This window comes from Cnephaeus nilssonii (assembly GCF_951640355.1).
Source record: "Cnephaeus nilssonii genome assembly, chromosome: 4".
Classification (NCBI taxonomy): Eukaryota; Metazoa; Chordata; class Mammalia; order Chiroptera; family Vespertilionidae; genus Cnephaeus; species Cnephaeus nilssonii.
In genome coordinates this window covers 24,176,262-24,188,617 of record NC_137075.1, presented here as the reverse complement: position 1 = coordinate 24,188,617, position 12,356 = coordinate 24,176,262, and positions in this window count along the sequence as shown.

Below are 12,356 nucleotides of genomic sequence, written 5' to 3'. Positions count from 1 at the left end.
TGTCAGCAACACAGCAGTAAATATCAACACAAAGCAGATTATTATTATAGATCATGCAGGGAGAACAAAGGGTAAAATATTTAACTGTAGCAGTGTTGGACTATATTCTGCACAGTGAGAAAACCTGAAGTCATTTTCAAGTTCCACCATTTCTTACTTATTTTCCATCAAGTCAAGTTTCTAAACTTTCTAAATCTCCATTTTCCAGCTAATAGGATTCTACCAAGTCTCCTATCTACCTACTCCAGGACTTCTGTGAGGATCAAATGAGATGAGGCATGGGAAAATGCTTCACAGATATTGGTTACAGTGTAAAATGTTTCCACCTGGCTATAAAGCAAGTCATGTTCCTGGACTGAAGAAACTGCAAGGAGGCTAGTTGCTAGGGAGAGGAAGCGGGCATTGCTATGTGACGTCATTACTCAGCACCCAAAGCGACTGTTTCTGGGCTGGGCTGTGAGCCACATTTTGCATCATGGGGTCTTGGCAGCATTGGCTGCAATTTGGTGGGGTGTCGCACAGGGTGGTGGCAGAGCCTGTGTCCCACTTGGGGGAAGCCGAATGTTGGTTTGTCAGCGCCAGGTCTGTGGTGCTGGCCAGTGCGTGTGATGGAAGCTCCTGCATTGAGCATCTGCCAGCTGGTGGTCGGTTTGCATCATAGCTACTGGTCGGACGGTCAGACAGACACTTAGGCTTTTATATATATATAGATAGATTGTATTAGTTTCAGGTATACAGCATAGTGATTAGACAATCATATACTTTACACAGTGGTTCCCCCAATATTTCCAGTACACCATACATATTACAATATTATTGACTGTATTTTCTATGCTGTGCTTTACATCCATATTAATATTTTGTGACTACCAATCTGTACTTCCCAATGCCTTCACCTTTTTCACCTAGACCCCCAACCCTCATCCCCTCTTTCAACCATCAGCCTGTTCTCTGTATCTATGAGTTGGTTCTTATTTTAATTAGGAGCATGCATTTTTATCATTACACTAGTGGCCCAGTGCACGAAATTTGTGCACTGGAGGGGGAGTCCCGCAGCCCAGCCTGCGACCTCTCACAGTCTGGGAGCCCTCAGGGGATGTCCGACTGATAGCTTAGGCCCACTTCCCCCTTCCCCAGGGACATTTTTAGCGCTGCGTGGAGGCGGGAGAGGCTCCCACCACTGTTGCTGCGCTCGCCAGCTGTGAGCCCTGCTTCTGGCTGAGCAGTGCTCCCCCTGTGGGAGTGCACTGACCACCAGGGGGCAGCTCCTGCATTGAGTGTCTGCCCCCTGGTGGTCAGTGTGCATCATAGCAACCAGTCGTTCCACTGTTCGGTTGATTTACATATTAGCCTTTTATTATATAGGATTTTGCTGCAGAAATAATTAAAAATATACCATTTTCCTTCCATGTATTTTGTTTCATATCTGAGAGAGGTGGTGGAGAGAGACAATTCATTGAAGTACAAGTAGAAATTACATTTTAATTTAATAAAATGAAAATGTGGGCTTTGCTATGATCCCTAGCAGTCTTTTTGTGATTATTTTCACCTGGGCCTTTTCTTGCCAAAGGTATTCTAGCTTTAAGAGTAAATACCGAGATCTCAGCTTGCAAAATATTTACCTCAAAATTTTTCATTATCTTCAAGAGGTCTTTTCTAAGATAGAATTCATGGGCCATATTTTTGGGGTTGTACTCTAGCAATACACCTAACTCTAAACATTTAAAATGATAACTTCCCAGCTGGCATGGCTCAGCAGTTGAGCATTGACCTATGAACCAGGAGGTCACAGTTCAATTCCTGTTTAGGGCACATGCCGAGGTTGTGGGCTTGATCTTCAGTGTGGGGCATGCAGGAGGTGGTCAATCAATGATTCTCTCTCATCATTGATGTTTTATCTTTCTCTCTTCCTTCCTCTCTGAAATCAATAAAAATATATTTAAAAGTAAAATAAAATTACAACTATTTTTTAACTTTTTATTAGAATATAACTTCAGATTTACAAAATTTGCAAAAAACAAAAATAGTACACTTTAACCAGGTTCACCTATTGTTAATATCTTAGCCCATTTGATTTATAATTTCCTATTCATTTATTAATATAGTTTTTTTCTGACCAATTTGAAAACAAGTTACATATATCATAACCTTTTATCCCTAAATACTTCATTGTATTTTTTCTAATTGGGACATAGTTAATATTCTGTTACATAACTGTAGTATAGTTATCAACTTCATAAATTTACACTGATAGAATATAGTTATATAATCTACCTTTCACATTCCAAGTTTGTCAATGGTCTCAATAATATCCCTTATGGAATTTTTCTTTTCAGTATACAATTTGGATATTGAACTTAATTGTCATATATCTTTAGCTTCCTTTAATCTGGAAACATTTTTTTTATTTTTATGATATTATTATTTTGAATAGATTCCTTCCCTTACAAGTAGATTATTCATTCATTTTGTGTTTGATCTTCCTCCGTGATTTGATTGAGATCTTGCATTCTCTGCAGGAACACTGCATAGGTAGTATTCTTTCTTCTTAGGATATCATGTCTAGAGACAAACAGTGTCCATCTGTCCACCATTAGTAATGTTAATTTTGAGAATTTTGTGTGGAAATGCTTTAAAACCATGTAAATACCCTGCCCCTTCTCAAAATTTTTCCTATATTTAGCATCCAATGATATAATTTCTGCCTGATCCAATCCATACCAAGATGTTGCAAAATTATGATTTTCAACTCTACCACTCTCTCCATGTTTCCCGGTTGATCCTTGCTATTCTGCTTTAAGTAAGACCTCTCCTTTCTCACTTACTTATTAGTCTTAGTCTTATAAATTCCTTTCCCCCAATTATTTATAATTCATTACTGTACTTTAATCAGTTTAGTGCTTAAATTGTCCCAGATTAGTCTAGGGAGAGCCTCTTCAATCTAGCTCTTGCATTCTTATGACACCTTTGAAGCAATCCCTTACTTTGTGGTATGACAAGGAGTTTCAGACTTATTTTTTACCTATCTGCCCCGACCCTTGAGTCAGCCATTTCTCTGGAGAGTCTTGGCTCTTTTTCAGTAGGGATTGGCATAAAAGACCAAGATCTGAGTGCGAGGCGTGCTTGTAGCTAGTGGGGTATCTTTGCTTCTTGACCCAATCTTTTCAACCAAAACAGCTAGAAAATACATGAATGTGTCCATACATACATGTATATATACATACAATTATGTATGCAGAGAGGCATATTCATACATACATGTGTGTAAATATGTACGTATGTACACATAAACATACATATACACACATATACTTGTTTTAGAAATCAAGAGTTCACACCAGTTTCCTCCAATTTAACCCAACCCATAGATTCTTTCTTGACTTCCATGATTCCATATTTGTATTTTCCTCCTTCCACCATAAGAACCCTGGATACCAACAACATAAGTACAATTATTCATTTGCTGGATAATATAATACATTTAAAATTGTTTCAGGCCGAAGCCGGTTTGGCTCAGTGGATAGAGCGTTGGCCTGCAGACTGAAGGGTCCCAGGTTCGATTCCTGTCAAGGGCATGTACATTGGCTGCGGGCACATCCCCAGTAGGGGGTGTGCAGGAGGCAGCTGATCTATGTTTCTAACTCTCTATCCCTCTCTCTTCCTCTCTGTAAAAAATCAAAATATATTTAAAAAAATAAAATAAAATAGTTTCAGAATTGATTCCCCTTCCCATACACTCCACCCTGCTCAAGATTGTGGGGGTGTGGTCAAATACTCTCTCAAAGTTCTAAGTTACTTTCTTACTAAGCTATTGGTTCCTTTCTCCTCCTCCTTCCCTTCCTTTTTGATTTTCCTGTGGCAATTATCCCTATTCACCTGTCTCTTCATTACACTCCATGCTACCCTTACCCCTGCCAACAACTGGCAACTTCTGGATCTAAAATCTTGCTTAAAAAAATCTAGAAATAGTAAGTGTTGGTGAGGATATGGAGAAAATGGAACCCATTTTTATATCAGCTGTCATAAAAAAAACACACACCAAAAAAAACTTTCTCTCGAGAGTATTGCCTCAGTATACTATACAAAGACTCCCAACTGGAGAGGCCAGTCAGGACGAAATCCATCCAATATTTTACTGGCCAAGTCATGGCATTATATGAATGGAAATATATCTACCCAGAGCAAGGGTCATATTTTCCTAATTTTCAAAAAAGCACTTAGAGTATAGAAGCAGCCCTTCCTCAATTCCTTCTTTCCTACCATATTATGATAGTACCTCTCTATTCTACACCAAGTGCATGTATCTTTTTAAATTAGTGTTTTGGGGATTTGTGCATATATACCCAGAAATGGAATTGCTAGATCATACGTTAGTTCTAATTTTTTATTTTTTAATGAAACTCCATAATATTTTCCATGATAGCTGCAGCAATTTACATTTCCACCAACAGTGGACATGGGTTCAATTTTCTCCATATCCTCACCAACACTTACTATTTCTAGATTTTTTTTTTATAATAGCCATCCTGATAGGTGTGAGGTGATATCTCATTGTGGTTTTGATTTGTATTTCCCTGATGATTAGTAACATTGAGCGTTCTGTCATGTAACTCTAGGTTATCTATATGTCTTCTTTGAAAAAATATCTTTTCATATTTTTTCCCATTTTTAATTGGATGGCTTTTATATTGGGTTATATGAGTTTTTAATATATTTTGGATACTAGCTCCTTATCAGATAATATTATTTGCAAATATTTTCTCCCATTCAGTAAGTTTCCTTTCATTTTGTTGATGGTTTCCTTTGCTGTGCAGAAGCTTTTTAGTATGATGTAGTCCCACTTATTTATTTTTGCTTTGGTTGCTTTTGCTTTTAGTGTCCGATTCAAAAAATCATTGCTAAAACGTATGTCAAGGAACTTACTATGTTTTCTTCTAGAAGTTTTATGGTTTCAGGTCTTAGGTTCAAATATTTAATCCATTTTGAGTAATTTTTGTATATGGTTTAAGATAGTGGTCCAGTTTAATTCTTTTGCATGTGGTTATCCAATTTTCTCAACACCACTTATTGAAGAGACTGCCTTTTCTTCATTGTGTATTTTTGGCTCCTTTGTCATAAATTAATTGACCAAATATGTGAGAGTTTGTGTCTGGACTCTCTATTCTGTTCCATTGTCTTATGCGTCTGTTTTTATGCCAATACCATATTGTTTTATTACTATAGAGTTGTAATATAGTTTCAAATCAGGAAGTGTGATGCCTTTAAATTTTTTTTTCTCTCAAGATTTCTTTGGCTATTTGGGGTCTTTTGTGGCTCCATACAAATGTTAGGATTGTTTGTTCTATTTCTTTGAAAATTGCCATTTGGAATTTTGATAGGGATTGCATTGAATCTGGTGATTGCGTTGGGTAGTAGGAACATTTAAACAGTATTAATTCTTCCAATTCATGTGCACAGAATCTTTCCTTTTACTCATATCTTCTTTCATTTCTTTCTTCATTGTCTTATAGTTTTCAATATACAGGTGTTTCCCTTCTTGGTTACATTTATTCCTAGGCATTTTATTATTTTTATGCTATTGTAAATGAAATTGTTTTATTAATTTCTCTTTTGATACCTCATTATTAGTGTATATAAATGTAACATTTTTGTATTAATTTTGTGTCCTACAATTATTCTGAATTCATTTACTCTAACAGTTTTTTTTTTATAAAGTCTTTAAGGTTTTCTGTGCAAATATCATGTCATCTGTAAATACTGACAATTTTCTTTTTTCCTTTCCAATTCGGATGCCTTTTATTTATTTTATTGATAAATTTCTTGGCTGGTACTTTCTATACTATGGTGAATAGAAGTGGCTAGAGTGGACATTCTTACCTTGTTTCTGATGTTGGAGAAAAAGCTTTTAGCTTTTTATCACTGAGTGTGATGTGAGCTCTGGGCTTGTCATATATGGCCTTTATTATGTTGAGGGATGTTCCCTCTATATCCACTTTGTTGAGACTTTTTATCATAAATGGATGTTGAAGTTTGTCAAGTGCTTTTCCTGCATCTGTTGAGATGATCATGTGATTTTTATTCTTCATTTTGTTAATATTGTGTATCACATTGACTGAATTCAGATTTTGAACCATCCTTGCATCCCTGGATTAATGTATTGTTAAATTTGGTTTGCAAATGTTTTGTTGAGATTTTTGCATCTATATTCATCAGAGATATTGACCTGAGATTATCTTTTCTTGCAGTATTTTTGTTTGGTTTTGGTATTAGGATAATACTGGCCTCATAAAATGTTTGGAAGATTTCCTTCTTTTCTGTTTTGGAGAAGAGTTTGAGAGGGATTGATATTAATTCTTTGAATGTTTAGTTGAATTCACCAGTTGAGGCATCTGGTACTGGACTTTTGTTGGTTGGAGGTTTTTTATTATTGGCTCAATCTCCTTATTAGCATTCAGTCTGCTAAGATTTTCTATTTTGTCATGATTCAGTCTTGGAATATTATATATTTCTAGGAAGTAACTTATCAATTTTTTATATTGTTCAATTTGTTGGCATACACAGCAGGTCTTCTAATAATGTTATTTCATTCAACATTGTTTTGTTATGTTAATGAGATGCCTTAGAAATTTAACTTATGTTTATATAAATTCACCTATGGTAAAATTGGTTTCATTATACATTGATTTGCTTAAAGTCACAGAAACTATTGATGATGTTATTTAGGAACTAGGGGCCCAGTGCACGAATTTGTGCACCTTGAAAGAAACTGTGGGCTACGAGGCTGCTGTGGGCACAGGGGCGGGTCTCTGATCATCCTCTGTGCCCCTACCTGGCCCCTCCTGCCATGGCCCCCGGTCCCCTGTCTGCCAGTAGCTCCACTCCCACCACCACCACTCCCACGCGCTGATGGCACCAGCCCCGCTCACACCCACTGACAGCGCGGAGCGATTGGGGCTGGCGCTGTCACTGGGTGCAAGTGGGGGCTGCTGCCCCAATCACCTCTCAGAAGCAGGGGGAGATGGAGAAGCCCTCAGGGGTGATTGGGGCCAGCAGCTGCCACTCGCACCTGCTGACGGCGCCGAGCGATCGGGACCGGTGCTGGGCATCAGCAATGGGTCCGAGCGGTGGCTCCGGTACTGGCTGCGGGTGCGAGCGGGACCGGCACTGGCAGTGGGTGTGAGCGGCAGCTCCGGCACCAGCAGCAGGTGCAAGCGCCGGTGGAACCACGGAGCATTGGAGCAAATAATTTTCAGTAACCACCAGAGGCTTGCCCTGATGACAGTGACTGGCACCCCCACCTTGGTCTGGCACCCCTGCTCACCTGCTCCACCATCCTGCCATGGCCAATGCCTGCCATGTTCCACGCTTTGCTGCCTGCTGCCAATGCCTGCCATGTTCTGCACGCACCCCCTGGTGGTCAGCACACGTCATAGCGACCAATTTTTCCGGTTGTTCGGTCTATTTGCATATTAGCCTTTTATTATATAGGATAATTGACCATAGTGGTTTCATATATACTTTGTTATTTCTATGATATCAGTTGTAATATCTTTTTCATTTCTTATTTATTTGTGTTCTCTCTCTCTTTTTTCTTAGTTAAGTTCAGGTAAAAATTTGTCCATTTTGTTTATCTTTTAAAAGAACCAGCTCTTACTTTTATTTACCTTTTCTACTGTCTTTTTGGGCTCTATTTTATTTATTTCTGTTCTAATCTTTTCTATTGCCTTCCTTCTACTAACTTTGGGCTTCATTTTTTTTTTCTTTTTCTAGTTATTTGAGGTGTAAACTTAGGTTGTTTATTTGAGACTTTTCTTGTTTCTTAAGGTAGGCATTCATTGCTATGAATTTCCCTTTTAGAACTGCTTTTGCTGCATTCCATAATTTTGGTATGTCACATTTCCATTTTTATTTTTCTCCTGGTATTTTTCATTTTTTTATTTATTCTATAATTAATTGGTTGTTCAATGACATTGTTTAATCTCCATGTATTTGTGAAATTTCCAGTTTTCTTCATGTAATTAATTTTTAGTTTTATATAATTGTAGGAAAAGATGCTTGATATGATTTCAATTTTCTTAAATTTATTAAGACTTGTTTTGTATACTAATATATAATCTAATTTAGAAAATATTTTATGTGCACTTGAGAAGAATGTGTTTTCTTTTGCTTTTGGATAAAATATTTCATAAATATCTGTTAAGTCCATCTGGGCTGAAGTGTCATTTAAGGTCAGTATGTCCTTATTGATTTTCTGTCTGGATGATCTATTCATTGATGTAAGTGGGGTACTAAATCCCACACTATTATTATAACACTTCTATTTCTACCTTTAGGTCTGTTACTATTTGCTTTTTATATTTTGGTGCTCCTGTGTTTGATGCATAAATGTTATAAATGTTACATCCTCTTGTTGAATTGACTCCTTTATTATATAACTCTCTTCTTTGTCCCTTATTACAGTCTTTGTTTTAGAGTCTATTTTGTCTGACATAGCTACTCCAGCTTTAATCTGAGTTCCATTTGCATATAGATTGGTTTGGTTGTTTTTTCTTAAAAAATTTAATCCATTCAACGACTCTATGCCTTTTGATTGGAGAATTTAGTCCATTTAAATTTAAAGTAATTATTGATAGGGATGTTGCCATTTTGTTAATTGTTTTATGGCTGTTTTCATAGTTCCTCTCCGTTTCTTTCTTTTTCTATTGCTCTCTTTCTTTGTGATTTGATGACTTCCTCTAGTAGTATGCTTGTATTCCTTTCTCTTTATGTATTTACTGTAGGCTTTTGCTTTGTGATTTCTAGGAGACTTACATATAATATGTTATATCTATAACAATCTATTTTAAGCTGACAACAACTTAAGTTTGATCCCATTATCAAACTCAGCATTATTCCTCTCTCCCCATGTTTTATATTTTTGATGTCATAATTTACATATTTTATCTTGTGTATCTCTTAACTAATTATTGTAACCACAGTTATTTTTACTACTTTTGCCTTTTAACTTTATATGAGCTTTATAAATGATCAAGCAACTACCTTTACTATGTCTTTACCTTTTCAGTGAGATTTGTTATTTTATGTGTTCCTCTTACTTAGTGCCCTCTTTCTGTTCAGCTTACAGAAGTCCCTTTAACATTTTTTGTAAGGCCAAATTAGTGGCGATGACCTTCTTTAGCTTTTGCTTGTCTGGAAAACTCTATATCTCCCTTTGACAACTGACTAATTTTACCTGGTACAGTATTCTTGGTTGGAAGTTGTTGTTTTTTTCACTACATTGGATGTATTTTGCTACTCCCTTCATACCTATAAATTTTCTGCTGAAAAATCTACTGAGTGTCTTATGGAGTTCCCTTTTAGGTAACAAGTTTTTTTTCCTATTGCTTTTCATATTCTCTCCTTGTCTTTGACTTTTGAACATTTTATTATAATGTGATTTGTTGTGTATCTCTTTGGGTTCCTCTTATTTGGAACTCACTGGGCTTCCTGGATCTGGATGACTGTTTTCTTCCTCAAATTATGGAAGTTTTCAGCAATAACATCTTCAAATAAAAAGTAATAATAATTTCAATAATACCTGAAGCTGTTCAAACATTAATAAAGGTTTTGAAAAAAAATTATCTAATTTAAGTCCTTAAAAAAAGAACTTTGCATAGAGTTACTTCTTACAACAAGCTTAGATGAAAACTTGAGGCATTTTGGAGAATTTTGAAAATGAGTGACTGGAGGATCCCTTCAAAAATCCCTTCTTGTATAAATAGTCTCAGCCAGGCTTTTGACAGGAGATGAACAATAGGCAATTCAAAATTGAGCTTTCTATCCAGTTCCACTCACAGATAATCTACATTTTTCTACTGAAAAATGATCTGCTGTGTAGACGACAAAGATGTTGTTTCATTGTAAAATAAGAGGACTTTTCTAATATTTTTACCTTAATGAAGAGTCACTTTACCTGTGTACGACAGTGAACTAAGTAAGCAGTTTTAAACAGATCAAGAGCAATTCTCACAAAGCAATTCAGTGTTGGCACAAATTGAACTCTAAGGCAAAAAGAACATACTATTATAAAAGGTTTAGAGGATAAGAGGTACCAAAGGTGTCTATTGACCACAGAAGATCCTTATCATGATCCCTGTAAAATGTTCAATTTTGAGATCATCTGCCTGTTAAGGGTTAATTAGGTAAATCACAAATTATGGCCCTAAGGAATGACATATGGCAATCAGTTAAGCAGACTAGTTTAATGTTATCCCTTTAGCTGTCAAAGTGTGCCTGCCAAAATTGATCATTTTGGTTTTAGGAGAATTAATATTTAGTAGCTTTTCTTGACATAAATTGATCAATAGGTTGAATTGCTTGTCACAGCCACTTCTGTGACCATATAAAGGGCATGTCATCAACACACGAGAAGCACTTGTCTTGCTGTGGCTAGGTCATCTAAAGACAACCAGTTTGTTCAGTTATAAAATTAAAAGGAGATCACTTGGGATGTAGCCCTGTTTCATGCCATTTAAAATAGACATTTCATCTGTCAAAAAGAAGGCCTTTCTTATCCACGTTAATTTGTGCCATATTGTCTAGCAGTAATGGCTCTGAGAGAGAATTATAAGCCTTGAATCTATGTTGAGGTCATACACTTAGGCCTCTTTATGGATTCAATGACCAATGATAAATCAATAAGTTTCATGAAAAGTCTAAAAACACTCCTAACTGATTGAAAGACTGCAGTTCATCTCCAGAAATATATGCTGCATTCTGATTTCTCATCTCCCTTTTACTTGTCCAAACCCATTTTCCCTATCTACCCTCACTTCTCTTTTTCTATATTATCTTATGGTTATTTTAACATATGTCTTATAGCCTAAATTAGCTTTCTACTTTATTGGATCAACCAAATCTTTTATTCTGTAAATATATGAGTGCTCTAAAGGTTTGCTAAATAAATTTATGAATGAATGGTGGGTAAATGAATAAAGGGATAAATATGTTCTACTTTGGTTATGATCAAATATAGTTTCTAACCATTCAGTTTAGAGACATAGACAGAAAAAAAAAAAAACTAAAGGTGAAAGAACATGATGAGTGTGATCTGTGTCCTTTAGCTTAAGAGGATGTTTTGGATTTTTGTAAAGAAAACTTAGGACCATAATTACTCCAGATTTTCTAGGTGCAGATTGTTAAAAATGAATGAGCTTCATGAGCACTTGTCATAAAGTTTCAGACCTTGTCACATTGGCCAAGCCACTGTAATGCTCCAGTTGGGTTCCTGTAATGTTTTCTTCCTGCAGAATAGCCAAAAAACACCTAGACCATGAATACTAAAGGCCGTGAATTCCTTAATTTTCTCATTTCTGTCCTGGTTCCAATGTGTATATCTGGGTATTGTATTTAGCTTCAAAAGGTTTTCAGTTAGCTAATAATATATTATATTAGATGCCAGCTCTCTTTCAGTACATTACACAGCCAAATCAACATTTTCCACCTCACGGCATACATACAGAGTGATGATATCATACTCTGGAAAACAGGGAGAAAGCTATTTATGTTTATGGGCTATATGAGCCACCATGGGGGCTGAAAGGGGTCCAACCTCAGCACAATGGTGACACTGCATTCTGGGATCTGACAGAATAAAGTTTGGGAAGCTCTAGTCTTTAGTATACACAATAAAATTTTGAACTAGAAAGTAGTTATCAGGTCCAGTTTTTCATTCCCAGGAATTAGATTTAATTACTCTAAACATCCAAAACAGTGGTTGTTTAACCTATATTTAACACTGTGTACGGAAATCCTTTGTCATCCACCTTGCTCTCCACTGTTTATAGTCAGCTCCTTTATCTTCTCTTAAGTAAAAATCAACGTTCTTATAAAAACTATCCTTCAAACTTTGAGTAAGTCACTTCTCAGTCTATTTTCATGTAAATGAGGCCAATCCTTTCTACCATTTTTTTCAGGGCTGGTTTCTTATTTTGTCAATACTTTATTTTATCGTACGCTATTTTATTTTGGGTACTTTACTGTAATTCCTCCACATATTCTTTAAAGTACAGAAATCAAAACTTCACAAATTATTCTATAGAAATCTAGCCATCACACTATATGTTCATATGGGCTTACCTCTTACTGTTGTCCACCAACATTCACAAGGATTATTCCATTGTAAATGTAGTTGATTGATATCATTTACACTTATTCTTAACAGATGAGAAAATGTGAAGGAGGAACTCAAATAATAAAACTATAAATATTAATATCAATCATAGCTGTCATTGAGTAAAACACTGCATTTAATTGTGCTTGACCCATTTTCTCGTTTGATCCTCACAACACCTAACAGGTAATTAGTATTCCCACTT